General features: G+C 44.4%; 1 protein-coding gene across 6 annotated transcripts in view; it reads left to right on the top strand.

Moving 5' to 3' along the window:
* EVA1A (eva-1 homolog A, regulator of programmed cell death) overlaps window positions 1–12,866 on the top strand; it is a 203,990-nt gene that overhangs the window by 176,539 nt on the left and 14,585 nt on the right. For 2 of the 6 annotated variants that reach the window (XM_063424149.1, XM_063424142.1), the window contains exon 2: window positions 10,579–10,678. The exons of the other annotated variants lie outside the window; for them this stretch is intronic. The gene's annotated coding sequence lies outside the window, so the exon portion shown is untranslated. The remainder of the gene's footprint in view (window positions 1–10,578; window positions 10,679–12,866) is intronic. 6 annotated transcript variants of the gene reach the window in all.

Genomic DNA, 12,866 nt, shown 5'->3' with positions numbered 1-12,866 from the left:
ACCACAGTTTACTTCTTCCAGAACATATAAGAGTGGAGGTTAATGCTCTTTGTGTCATTGTAAACAGTTTCAAGGATCAGGTGATCTTTATTTTATCTATCACAAAATCTTCACAGGTCTAAACAGAACACTGGAAGGACCACACACATTTTCCTTCCCAGGTTTCCTCATTGTTTACAGTGATGAAGCTGGTGAAGGGTCTAGAAAACATCTTATGAGGAATGGCTGAGGGGGCTGGGGGTGTTTATTGTGAAGGCTCAGAGTGGACCTCACTGCTCTCTACAAATCCGTGAAAGGAGGTTGTAGCCAGGTGAGGGCCAGTCTTTTCTACTGTCTCTCAAGTGAAAGGACAAGAAGAAATGGCCTTCAGTTTCATCAGGAGAGGTTCAGGTTAGATATCAGAAAAAAAAAGAAATTCACTGAAAGACCAGTTGGGCATTGGAATGAGCTGCCCAGGGAGGTGGTGGAATCACTCTCTGGAAGTGTTCAAGAGGTGTCTGGATGTAGATACGTTTCAGGGGTGATTATGGTGGGGCTGGGTTGATGGTTTGACTAACTGATCTCAAAAGACTCTTCCAATCTTGATGCTTCTGTGATTGTGGGATGATTTCAGGCACCCTTTGCTTGAAGGCCAGGGTCTGCTGATGTGGGTAGGATTATCACTGCTTTGTGTGGGCTCCTTTTCAGATCACAGCATCCCTCTTGCTCCTCAGGTCTGTGCTTGTTAACTGCAGAGAGTTGTAGATGTTGGGTGTTTAGTCTCTGACCTTTCAGGAGAAGCTAACAAATCTTCAGGTGACGTCAAGACACCACTGAGGAAGAATATTTTCTGCCTCTACAGACGATCTGGGGAAATACAAAAGCTGAGGGTGGACACTGTCTTCATGCACAACAAGCAGCACCAAGCACTTCACTGCCTGCTTGGCCTGTAGGGAAACAGGTAGGCTGGGTCTTGGAGGACAGGAACATGTCCCTGCTCCTTGCAGGGGTTTACATGAGATGACCTTTAAAGGTCCCTTCTAACCCAAACCATTTAATGACTATTTGAAGAGTCATCTGACCATTCATCTCACCTTTGTCCTTTCAGTCCTGTGACAGTAGATTTGCAGGGTGGTACGAGCTGCATGGGGCTTGGTGCAAGACCCTGCTGTGCAAACTGCTGTGATTCCCCTTGGGAGAGCCTGGGAAAGAAGTGGGAGATGAGTTACTGCTCATGTGTCCCATCAGATGCCTGACTTTGAATAATGTCCCAGCCATGTCACTCCTTTTATCAGCCTGCTGTAGGGAGGCCAGCCTGAAGATGGGTTTTGATTTCCAGCTCTGTAAAACTTGGCTGCAAAACTGGTACTTGGGTGCCTTCAGAACTTTGTGTTATTGTTGGGAAACTGGGCAGGCAGTTCCTTGCACCAGCTGCTGTACAAGCACAAAGATGCCATTTCTTCTCCATACAGTGTTTGTAATTAGTGTGCCTCTTTCACAATGAGCCTTACTTTGAACTCTGTTTGTCTTAGACTTTCCTTTACCTGGAACATAATTGAGTGAGTTATTTGCTCAAAGGTGAAAAAATAGCTTTAATGCAAGATTTTTTTTTTTAACACAGATTTTTAAGATAAGTTCTTTATTTTTTCACAGAGAGAAATCTGAAACAACTCAGAAGTGGAAAACTCAGGCTAGACAGAATAACGATCCAGTTTTCACCCTCCACTGTAACATTGATTTTAAGGGAATGGTAGAGATCTAACAAGGCAGTGATGTAAAAGATTTGTCCAGTGGACTTGCTGCAGTTCTTGCTGAACTGGGAGAAAGTTAGAAAGGAGGTTTACCTGAGTGTAAATGAGATTAATCTCCTGTCTTATTCCACTGAAACAGCCAATGCTTTGATCTTCGTTCAATTATTTGTTGTGCTCTCCCTGTGCCCAGGAGTTATAGGCATGAATCACAGCCTTCTCCTGCCAAGCTGAGGTCAGTTTTAATACTTTAATATTTGATATATCTCCTATCAGCAGTCTGCATCTGGCAGTCAACAAGTTAACAACTATTTTTCTCCTCTAGCTGTTATGATCCCATGCAGTTATTAGAGTTAAGGCAATTAAGGTGGATTACTTCAGATTTTAGGTGATGTGGATGGTTGCTGGAATTGCAATTAATAACATCTTGTCACTATAACCCAGGCAGGTTGTGAGGTGGATTTTATCCTGTGCAGCTGCATTGATAGGGATTAACTTTCCCTTGGCAGCTCCAGTTTGAGAGCTGAGCAAATCCTGCAGCATGTGTCTTTACAGAGATGGGCAGTGGCTCCCCTGGTATGAGGTGGGGTCATCCCAGCATGGGACACAAGTACTTTGAAGGACTGTATTTATGAGTTTCTCTGCTGTTTACAGGGTCTCATAAACCATCCCTGTCTATCCCCCCATCCAGGAGATTTGTTTGTTAAAGGTTTACTTGTTCAAAAGGTATTCACAGCCTCTTTGTGCTGGATTAATCCTTTTATCTGATGATAAGATATCAGGCTTGGTGGGCTCAAGATATTCGGTGGAGGGAACAAATACTGCAGTACAGAGCATTATACTCCACTTGAAAGAAGAGGCACCTTAAACTGAGTGCATGCCAGATAAAAGCTCTGCTCTGGGTTCAAGTTGCTAGCTGCAAAGGTATGTGTTAATGTCTTCATGTTTTTTCTAAGAGTCCCAAAAAGGAAGCCTAAAAATAGAGGTCCCACAGTATGGAGTTCCTTGGCTGTGAATTAGCAACCTGCATTTCCTTTGGAATATGTGATAAGAAACACTTTCAAACACACGGCAGGATAAGATGTGTCTCCATTTACACGTTTTAACTGATTGAATTCAGCAATTTTGAAAGGGGAGCAATGCCAGTGGATTGGCCTTGCTGCCCAAACAGGCAGAAACTGGGCTGTGCTTAGCAAAGGCCACCAGAGGAAGAGCATTGCTGACCTTCCCAGAATGATCCCCTGGGGCTTGGCTGGGGTGGCAGCCTGGTGAATCAAGTACTGCAAGCAGTCAGGGTCTTCAGAGACCTGCCAGCCTGTTGGAGAGGTCTCAAGGGAGCCCCAAGTAGTCCTGGAATAATTTCTGTACTAATTGGTGGGTAGGATTTGATTCAGGAATGTTTGCCTCTGTTGACTTTGGAATAAATGAGAGAAGCTTTTTGCCCAGCAATGTCCTACACCTGAATGTGTATCCATACAGAATGTATGAGAAGCTTTTTGCCCAGTCCTGCAAAGCTTTACATGCACTAATGCAGGTATTTACCTGAAGGGGTTAAACTGAGGGATTAGTCGGGCTGTCTGTATAACTGATGGAGGGACAAATTCACCACCTCCCATCCCAGTAAAGTGCCCTCTATTAGGTGCCATGAATCCAGGTATCATTTGAGGTATTCATACAAATGAATCTTAATAACATGTGTGGAGAGTGGAAAAGAACAGACTGCTGCGCATGAAATGTCCCTGCTGAACATTTCATGAAGCCTAATAGAAGCAAACACTTAGCTTTAAAAATCCTTGTGTTCTCTTAAAAAAAAAACCAAAACACTATTAAGTACTGGAAAGCTGCCACAACAACCCAGCACTGAGTATTCCCACAGTTTCTTCCCAGTGCTCCCAGACTGTAGCTGCAGGGCAAGTTGCATAAGAGCGTGGGGTGGGTGCTCAGGAACATCCTCACAGGGCTCTAACAAAACCCTGGCATTGTTTTCCACGGTGTGTATCTGCTTTTATGTGGCGTCAGGAAAGGGACTGTAATTTGCTGTTTCACAAAACTGGCAGTTACTCACAGTAGCAATTGTAGTAAGATTTGGGCTTGCAGTCCTTACTGCTCCCTCGGGGTATGCATGGAAGCAAGATGATGCACGCTGCGTGTTTTTCTACCAGAAAAATAAATAAAATAAAATACATAAACCATGCAAAGAACTTTTCACAGTCTCCAAGCCAGATTATTTAAAGCTGATGCTATGTGTTAGAGAGGTTCTGCCTGTAAATGTACTTCTTTGAAAAACCAGGAGAGGCTTAATACTCATAATTAAAAAACATCTATAGGGTTTTTCCTCAAACTTTCCAGCGTGCTCAGGAAATCTCAGCCCCAGAGGAGGATGTCTCACAGGTTATGACCATGTGAATGGAAGGATTTATATTGAAAACAGTTTTGCCACTTTGTTCACAGATCCTTGGATTTCAGGTTTGTTAGTGTAGCCTGGCTTCTGTAAGCCAAGTGCTGGACCACTGAGGAGCCAGTGATCCCCACAGTGAGTTTTGGGTCTCAAACTATACTGTGTTTTTGTTCAGTAAATACTGATCTGCATTCATCTGTGTATAATTGAAGGGCATTTAGCACTGTAGCTGCCTTACACAGTTTTGTTCGCTCCTAATATTTATTCCAATGCAATTGAGGTAACCTTTCCCTGTGCAGGGTTTCCAGTCTGGGCATCTCATGAGGCCCTGGGAATTGCCACACTAAGTCAAACATGTGACCAGAAAAAGTCACTGCCTTTAATGGCAGAGGTTACCAGCTGCTGTCTGATGACATTCCTCATCTCCTGCTATCAAGACACTGCTATCTTTTTGGGAAAAACTTCTAGCCCCTTGCCTAGTTCTCTGCTGTTTGATTGCAGAGAGGAAAAGCTGATGAACTGATAAAGAACTAGCACACACTTTTGGATAAGTAGCACTTGGATAAAAAAGAAAATATTTTTGTACAGAGCATAGTTTTGCTGCCGTAATTACAAACACTTCAATTAGGCAAGGAGAGCAGATGGGAAGAATCTCCAAGCTGTGCCTGCCAGCAGACACTGAGACAAAACATGGGGGAACATCCAGAGATATGCTGGTTGCAGTTTCTCTTTGAATTAGGGTTTTTTCTGGATTGCTCTTCTGGTGTCTCAGAGGTCATCAGTGGTCAGTGGACTACAGGGTGGGTGACATTGCATCAGAGACAGGCACAGAAAATCCCCTAAATATCTATCGTGGTCAGTAGTCTTGGGGGAGAAATTATCTGGGGAGAAATGATATTCCTAACTCTTGGAATATAATGATTGGAGCATACCAGGCTAGTTGTTGGCTCAGATGCTGAAGCATGAGACTTCTTACTCTTTATTAAAATATTTGGGCAGTGCAGTGTAGCTGTAGATGTTATTCTCCCTGGTACTTTCCTTTCCTGCCTGGGCTTCTGCTTCCCTCTCCTGTGCTTGGTGGAGGCTGGCATGGCTTCCCATCAGCTCTAGAGGTTTCAGGACCTCTGGCCCTTTAATCCACCCCTTTCTCCCTATTTTATCTTTGATATCCTTACCCTGACTCTTATTTAAGTGTCTCACAGTGACAGATAATGCTCACCCAAACACTGCTCTTGGGTACACAGTCATGAAGATCTCCAAGGGCCACTTTCCCTGACAGTGTTTGTATACACATTTCACTGAAATTTAAGGGAGTGTCTTTTGGCCCAGGTTTACAGAGTTGGTTGCTGTGACTCAGCTGATTCCTGGTAACTTGCAGGGCTGGAACCACTTGGGTATGTGCTGGCATCCTGAGCACAGACACTCTCCCTTGCTGGTGAGCAATTCCTTGCTGAGCAATGCCCTGACTCTGGATCAGCCACACTTGAACATACTCACTGCTTGGTCCTCCTGGGAGCCACATATTGTGCCACATCCTTTCCTGAAAAATAGATAAAGGCACAAAAGAATTTCTGCCAAGCCCTGTAGCCTAAATCTCAAAACAGTTCTGTATTCTAAGAGTAATCACAGTACTCTGGATTGGAAGGGACCCACAAGGATCACCAAGCCAAACTCTTAAGTGAATGGCATAACCTTGGCATTTTTAGCACCAGGCTTTGACCAACTGAGCTAAAGTCTTGCAGTGTTAAATGTTTGACTAAAATGAGTGAAGATGATGAGAAGAAATCGAAGTTGTGTCAAAGTCTGAAAATTAGTGTAATTCTACTTTATCCAAAGTGAAGTGAATATATTCAGAGCACTGCATAAAATTCCAGTTTGTAATATCTTTCTGAAGAAACCAACAAACAATTGTTCCCTAAATGCCTAAGAAAGAGCCAGGGCTGGTTTGCAAAGTACCTGTGAAGGTATGTGACAAATGCAGCCCAAAGAGAAGAAGTAGGGAAAACTGGCAGAATGAGCTTGACTTCCTTGTTAATCTGATTTTTGTGGGCCTGGTGGAGATGAGATGCAGCCATACAACCAGCAAGGTCCTACAGCTGCAGGTGGCAACGGTCCCATGGCAGGATGTAGCTGAGTATGCTGGAATTTGGACAAGAATCAGCTTGAGTCTCATCCTCCTCAAGTTGCCTTATCTTGTGAAAATGCAGAACTCTCCTGATTTTGGGAGCAGGCAGAAATTTACTAGATGAAAGTAAATCTTTGTATCTGCAGGTATCTCTTGCAAGGCTTTCTTCCTTTTGATCCATTTTTCTTTCTAAATAGAACATGTAGGGAGCAGACTGGTGCATGTGATGCTTTCCCCTGTGCCCTTTGGAGACCAAAAGCCACATCAAGCAGGAGATTTATGAGTTGCTGGCAATAGATGCTTCATATTCTGTTATTACATTTCAGATGATGAAAGAAGAACAACTGACTTTCATGGCTATGAAAGCAGTAGGAAAACTGCCTGTGGATAGATCGAGCACATGCATCACAGGATAGAAATTAAGGTGTTTATAGCTTCAAATTCAGATTTAGAAAGTTCAAGATAGCAGAAAAATATCAGAGTAAAAGATGTGAGGCAGGTCGTAAGATTTCAACTCAGATACACTCAGGAGAATAAATCCAAAGGTAACATTAGGATTCGTTAACTATCCCTAATTAGGCTCCTAAATTTAAGTAGACAGAATCTTCCCTGGAGGCTTTCAAAGGCACCCACCTTTCACTGTTGATGGTACAGGCAGCTTAGGAACATAGCTTATTTAAGGAGGACTTCTTCCTTAGGTACCTACAGGGCATGCACGGGTTGAGTTCCCAGATTATGTGAATTGAATCTTCTAACAAGGTTATTGCATTTCTGGGCAGGCAGAAATCAGAGGAATCAGGGAAAAGTATTCTGTTGCCCTGTGCAGGAGGAGGAGAGCCTGGGAGGGATTGGTGCTCCTGTTTGCCTCTTCCTATGGAGTCTCAGTTGGAGGTGCAGCGTTTCCTAAATCTCCTTCATCTCCCAAAGCCTCTCACGTCACTGGGCCTTTTACCTGTGAGAGATTTCACTGGGAGCAACAGTGAGGCTGAGCTAATTTGTGTTCCATGGGCTTTGTTTCTGGACTGGAATTGCTTCCACTTCTGAAATCACTTCTCTGATTGCAGCTGCATGAGGAAATGATAAGCATGTCCTTTTCTGTGGAGGCCAAACAAGAGAAAGGGTTGTCTGTGTTATATTTATATTCTTATTGCACAACACTTCTGTAGTGAGCTGCTGCCAGGAGATACAGTAAAAGGCAAAGCATCTGGGCTGTCTCAGGAGGAGCCTTGGCAGAGTGATCTGAAAGTTTTTATGGGTTGTGTCAGACATCCCAGCTTGTACCACTTCCCACCACCCCCAAATCTCCAGCAGAACAGATTCCTGCTTTGGGCAGAGTCTGGAGGGAGGGCCCTGGTGCAGGCTGTGGGCTCAGGGAGGTGTAGGTGGCTTTGGTTGGGACAGGGCTCTTTTCCCAGACAGTCTCTTGCTTTCTGCATGGTGCTTGCAAGTGGCCTTACTGTAATTGGCATGAGTCACTTCCTTGTTATTGGTGGTTTGGAACACCAGGCATGGAAAACACGCCTGCAGCAGGCTGAGGAACTCCCTCCTGCTCTCGGGCTTTGCCTTCGGTTTCAGGATTGCAGTCTATGTCCATGCTGGGTGAAAAAATGCTTTTTGCAAAATAACTGAAGGAGAGATGGAAGCTGAGGTCTGGACCACTTGCATTTGTTAAATCTCTGATCTGGTGTCTGGGGTTTTTTTGTGAGAGTGAAGGTTTTTCGTGGCAGTTTGTTGGTCAAGTCCCAACTTTCAGACTTACGGTCTGTTGCAGAAAGTCCCTTCATGTCTCCTGTTGTCTCCTGGAACAATTTATACTTCCTGTTTAAAGGGTATTGTATCTTCAGTCTAAATAAGATATATGATGGTATGACATGCCTTTGCAGCCAAGGTACAGAGCTGTCAAGTGCAGAGCTTTTCCAAGGCTCACCGAGACATTTGAGAGCTGGAGGATCTGATGATCTCCTATCAGTGATTGTACTCCTATCTGACCAAAAATCCCCCTTGTCAGAATGTCTGGTGGCAGGGCAGGACTTGAAGGTAGGCTTTGGATGTGTGACACAACACACGTGATCATGAGAAGAGGCAAAACCTCCTTCTGTGTGAGACCCCGAGCTAGATGGGGCATGGATAGCTGGAAAAGGTTTCAACTTGTTCCTTGGCCATGTATGAGACCCTTGGCATAAGGCCAAGGGGGTAGGGTGTGCCTTAATTTACTTTTGTTAATGCAATTATCATCTCCCACCCCCGTGTTTCCAACTGTACAGTGGTGTTACTGTTGTCACCAGGTGCAGAGTCTTCTTTTGTATGGGATTTTTCCTTCTTGCTCTCTGACTGTACTGTGATATTCTGTGGTCTGGCACAGCCAAAATCCATTATTTGAACAGGTATTGTTGACTGACTGCTTAGTGGATTTAGGTTTTACTTCACAAATTCCACTTTTAGTTCTGCAGTGCGAGAGAGCCATATACACGTGTACTAAGGAATTGCTTTCTTGTAACAACTTGGAATCATGAATGATCTTATTTCAGGCTAAATGCTGTGCCTTTTTTAAGTCCCAAACAAGACTCCTTCAGAGACACTACCTCTAAAAACATGCAGTAGTTTATACTGGGTCTTTACCCACAGGAGGATTTTTTTTCAATTATTATTATTTTAAAAATATGTTGAGCACCAACAGTTCCTGGCCCCAACCTGCCCAGATAAAAGGCTTGGTTGTAATTTTCCTTGGTGAGGGAGTCATGTTTTTGTTCAACTGCACTCTGCTTCAAGCATGCTCAGGAGGGTTTACTGAAGAGCCTGCAGACCTTTATTTGTGCTGAGCTTTCAGAGCAAACCTTATGGGCTGGAAATGCCCAGGAGAATACAGAGCAGAGGACTGGGGAATGACAAGCCCCTTGTCTGTACGTTTTTTACACTGAGCTTTCATTGATCCCCTTCAGCTGACTGATGTGTATATCCAGTGAAGATGGAGGTCAGGGGATAATTGCTTCCTGGGAGTGGAAGTCTTTAAGCATGTTTAGGACCGAGCAAGCATCAGAAAACACCAAATGAGCAAATTAGCAAAGAGAGGGAATGGTTAGAGTGCAAGGCTGAGCTTGTTTCCTTTCTTTGGCACAGACTCCCTCTGTGAAATTGGACAAATCATTTTGATATTTAAACACTTTCAAAACTCTGTCCCTGTGCCAATTCCCCATCCATAAAATATGGGGGCTATAGCATCAAATGTTTTGATTAGGGGAATAATATATGTGCTTAAATTGAAACACTCAGCAACGCTGGAAAATAATTACACAGAAAGAGCAGTATTCCTCTGAAAATAATAAATTGTGGCAATTGGTCGAACCCCCAGGACTGGAGTGTTTAAAACCAGATAGACCAACATAGGAAACAGAGCAAATTATCTCATTATAGTCTTTTCATACCTGAAGCGGGCCTGCAATAAACCTGAGGAGAAATATGGATATGCAATGACAGGCCAAGGAGGAATGGCTTTAAACAGAAAAAGAGTAGGTTTCAATTGGGTATTAGGAAGAAATCCTTCCCTGTGAGGGTGGTGAGGCCTTGCCACAGGCTGCCCAGTGATGCCATGGCTGCCTCATCCCTGGAGGTGTCCAAGGCCAGGCTGGATGGGCTTGGAGCAGCCTGGGATCGTGGAAGGTGTCCCTGCCCATGGCAGGGGAGTTGGAACAAGATGTTCTTTAAGGTCCTTTGCAACCCAAACCAGTCTGAGATTCTCTGCCCTCAATGAACTGAGGCTAGGTATTGACTGGCCTTTTCCATCTCTTAGCGCTGCAATTCGAAATGTTGCTGCTTGTAGACAGTAACTTTTTCTTTGCATAAGCCCTGGGTTTTCTGGCCACACAAGAAACTGCCTGTGTGAAAATTCCAGCAGAAGGCGTCTCCACCAAGTACAAATAAGGATACTGTCAGCAGCACCAGCATGTGCCTTTTCACACTGTGCTGCTGGCTGCTCCCACCGACTCTGAGGGATCTGCTCTGCCCATCAGAGCACACTCTGGCTTTGATTTTCCTTCATCCCTGTTTCTGCAGTGGGGGGAGGCTGCCAGGCGCTGTAGGAGAGGTTTTGTTGTGAGACTGGTGCCATTAATTCATGGCAAATGGGTAATGCAGCTCTTGGGTTGGGAACTGGTATAAATTATTACTAGCGTGATGTTGATTCGGACAGATGAGCAGTGGGAGCTGGGGTTGCTTTTAAAGCAGACACAGAGGGATTATGTAAAGACTTGAAAGCCTGTAATGGCAGAGGAATGAACCTGCTGATCCAAAAGCTCCCTTGCAGATTTATAACCCAGAACCAACTTCTGCAGGTACCTTCATGGAGTGTCACAGCGATGGTGACACTTTGTCTCCAGATCAAGTCCTGGCTGACATGGAATCCATGTGGTGATGTTTGAGTGGAACCCGAGGGTGAGTGGCTGAGCAGGGCCTGCCATCTGAAAAGTTACACCTCTGCCTGTGCTTCCCAGATGCACAGCCCAAGCTGCTGTAGACTTTTATCATTTGGATGAACACCCACATCTCAGTGCTGACTGCTACCCCCTGAGAGACTGAAAGTCACTAGAGGTCCCCAGAGCAACTCATCTCTCTTCCAGATGATCCCAGCTCATTTCTCATGTGCATTTTTAGGTGCAGGGCTCCTGACATTGGGGTGTAGTAACACTTTGATTGAAGCTGTTTCTTCCCCTGTTGTCCACATCCATCACTCATTCTGCTGACTGAGTTGCTTTAATTTCTCTGCTCGATTGCATGGACAAGTGCCAACCCTACCCTGCCAGGATTTCTGTGCTTAATACTGAGATAAGACTAAAATCCTCAGTACTTTTTTCTGGTGGTTTTAATAATAAATAACTTTCCTTGACACTTTGCTTCAACTCATGCCATGCTTTGTGTCAGATGCACTCCTCTCTGGAGAATTAAGGGAGGGCATTTCAAAGGAACCAGATGTTTAATCTTTCTTGTGGAGTTGGCTGCCACACAGGAGCTAACTGGAAATTGTGAGGTATTTTACGCTTGAAAAAAGCTTTCCAGTTCACAGTCTTTCTAAATCAAAAGAAAGCTGTGTATCGGCTCAGAGTCATATAAACTAGAAAAAGAGCAGACTTGCTGCATGCCATCTCTCTGTGTACTCTTTGCAAAGATGGGCCTTTCCTGTCAAAATGTACTCAAGATGTTTATGGAGTCCACAGAGAGAAATGGTTCCTTGAAATGGAAAAGTCCAAGGTTATGTGCTGTAGACACCGTGTGCTGCACTAAGGTGCCTCCAGAATTTTAAAGGGTGAAGTGAAGAAAGCTGAAGAAAAGAACCTCTTGGAACTTTTGAAAATACCAAAGTGTGCTCTAACCACAGATGTTAAGCACATGCCTGGTTTTGGGAATCTGTCTTCACAGCTATCTGTTTTAAGGCTCCAAATAGCTCCTTGATAATGTTCTTACTTCCTCTGCCATCCCAAAGAGACAACAGCACAGCCCTGCTCCATAAGGTGCTGGGACAATAATACTCTATCAGTTCTTCTCCTTGAATACTTCTCCATCTACTCTTCCTTGGGATGCTGTTGACCAGCTGCTGACTGATTTAGCAATGTTTTGCTCTACCTGACTCCTCCCCTGGTCCTCTGGGTGGCGTTCAAGTGGTGGTGGAACAGATGCCAAGACAGAAAAGCCATACCTCAGTTCTCTGGGTGTGCTTAGGAAGTGATGGTGTTTCTTTCCCCTACTTCACTCAAATGTTTAAGGTTGGGTAGTGTCCTTTTCTAAGAGAGATGCAGGTCTACCCAGCCTGTCTTGTGGCCTGGTGATGTTCATGAATGCTGAGAGGTAAAGGAGATGTTTATGAAGAGGAGTAAGTGTGAAACATGAAAGCCTTTTGCTTCATTTTCTTCACTGGATGCCTATTGATAGGTTACTGGGATGCAGTTTGGGTGAAAAGTGTATCAGAGAAAATATCCTGTTCATTTTAAATGTTTAACAGGTCCTCAGTCTGAGGTACAGCAATGGGACTCTTTATTTTGGGAGAGTGCTGAGCCCTATGCCCTCTGCATCCTTTTGGGTGCCTCAAATTGGGCCCGCAGAATTGCAGTTCTCCCTGTCTGTGGTTTGCAGAATAATCTCTGTTCTACTCACCTCCTCTCCAGACTTTCTGATATTTCCCTGGCACGGGTAATATCATTCCCCCTCATTCCTGTCTGGTTCCTACCAGGGGATGTGTTTTTTTGCTGCCTTCCAACTGTTGCTAATTCAGGTTTCACCAGAAACCTCTGTGCCAGCTCTTTGATATTCAGAAGCTGTGGGGTTTTCTGTCTGTTTCCTGACCTAGCATGACTCTACTAATAATGCAAGAACTTCAGTGCTGATGTCCTGGCAGCCTAATACAGAAGGTCAGTCTGTAAATCTAGTTACAATTTTCTTTGCCTCAGCAAAGACAGTAAGTCAAACATAATGTAAACAAAGTGGTTGGATCACTTCACCCACCAGTCCTGTGGTGGGTGATGCAGGCAAATTCAATGGATGTGATTAAATCTCCTGTTCCAGTCTGGCAGCTGATTAGCTGCAGGGGGCAGGCAGGAATTTCCTTTCTGATCCAGAGCTGCCCTCTTTC

Source organism: Prinia subflava, chromosome 2 (genome assembly GCF_021018805.1).
Source record: "Prinia subflava isolate CZ2003 ecotype Zambia chromosome 2, Cam_Psub_1.2, whole genome shotgun sequence".
Classification (NCBI taxonomy): domain Eukaryota; kingdom Metazoa; phylum Chordata; class Aves; order Passeriformes; family Cisticolidae; genus Prinia; species Prinia subflava.
Note: the sequence above shows the minus strand (reverse complement) of the source record. Positions and strands in the feature narration are given on the sequence as shown.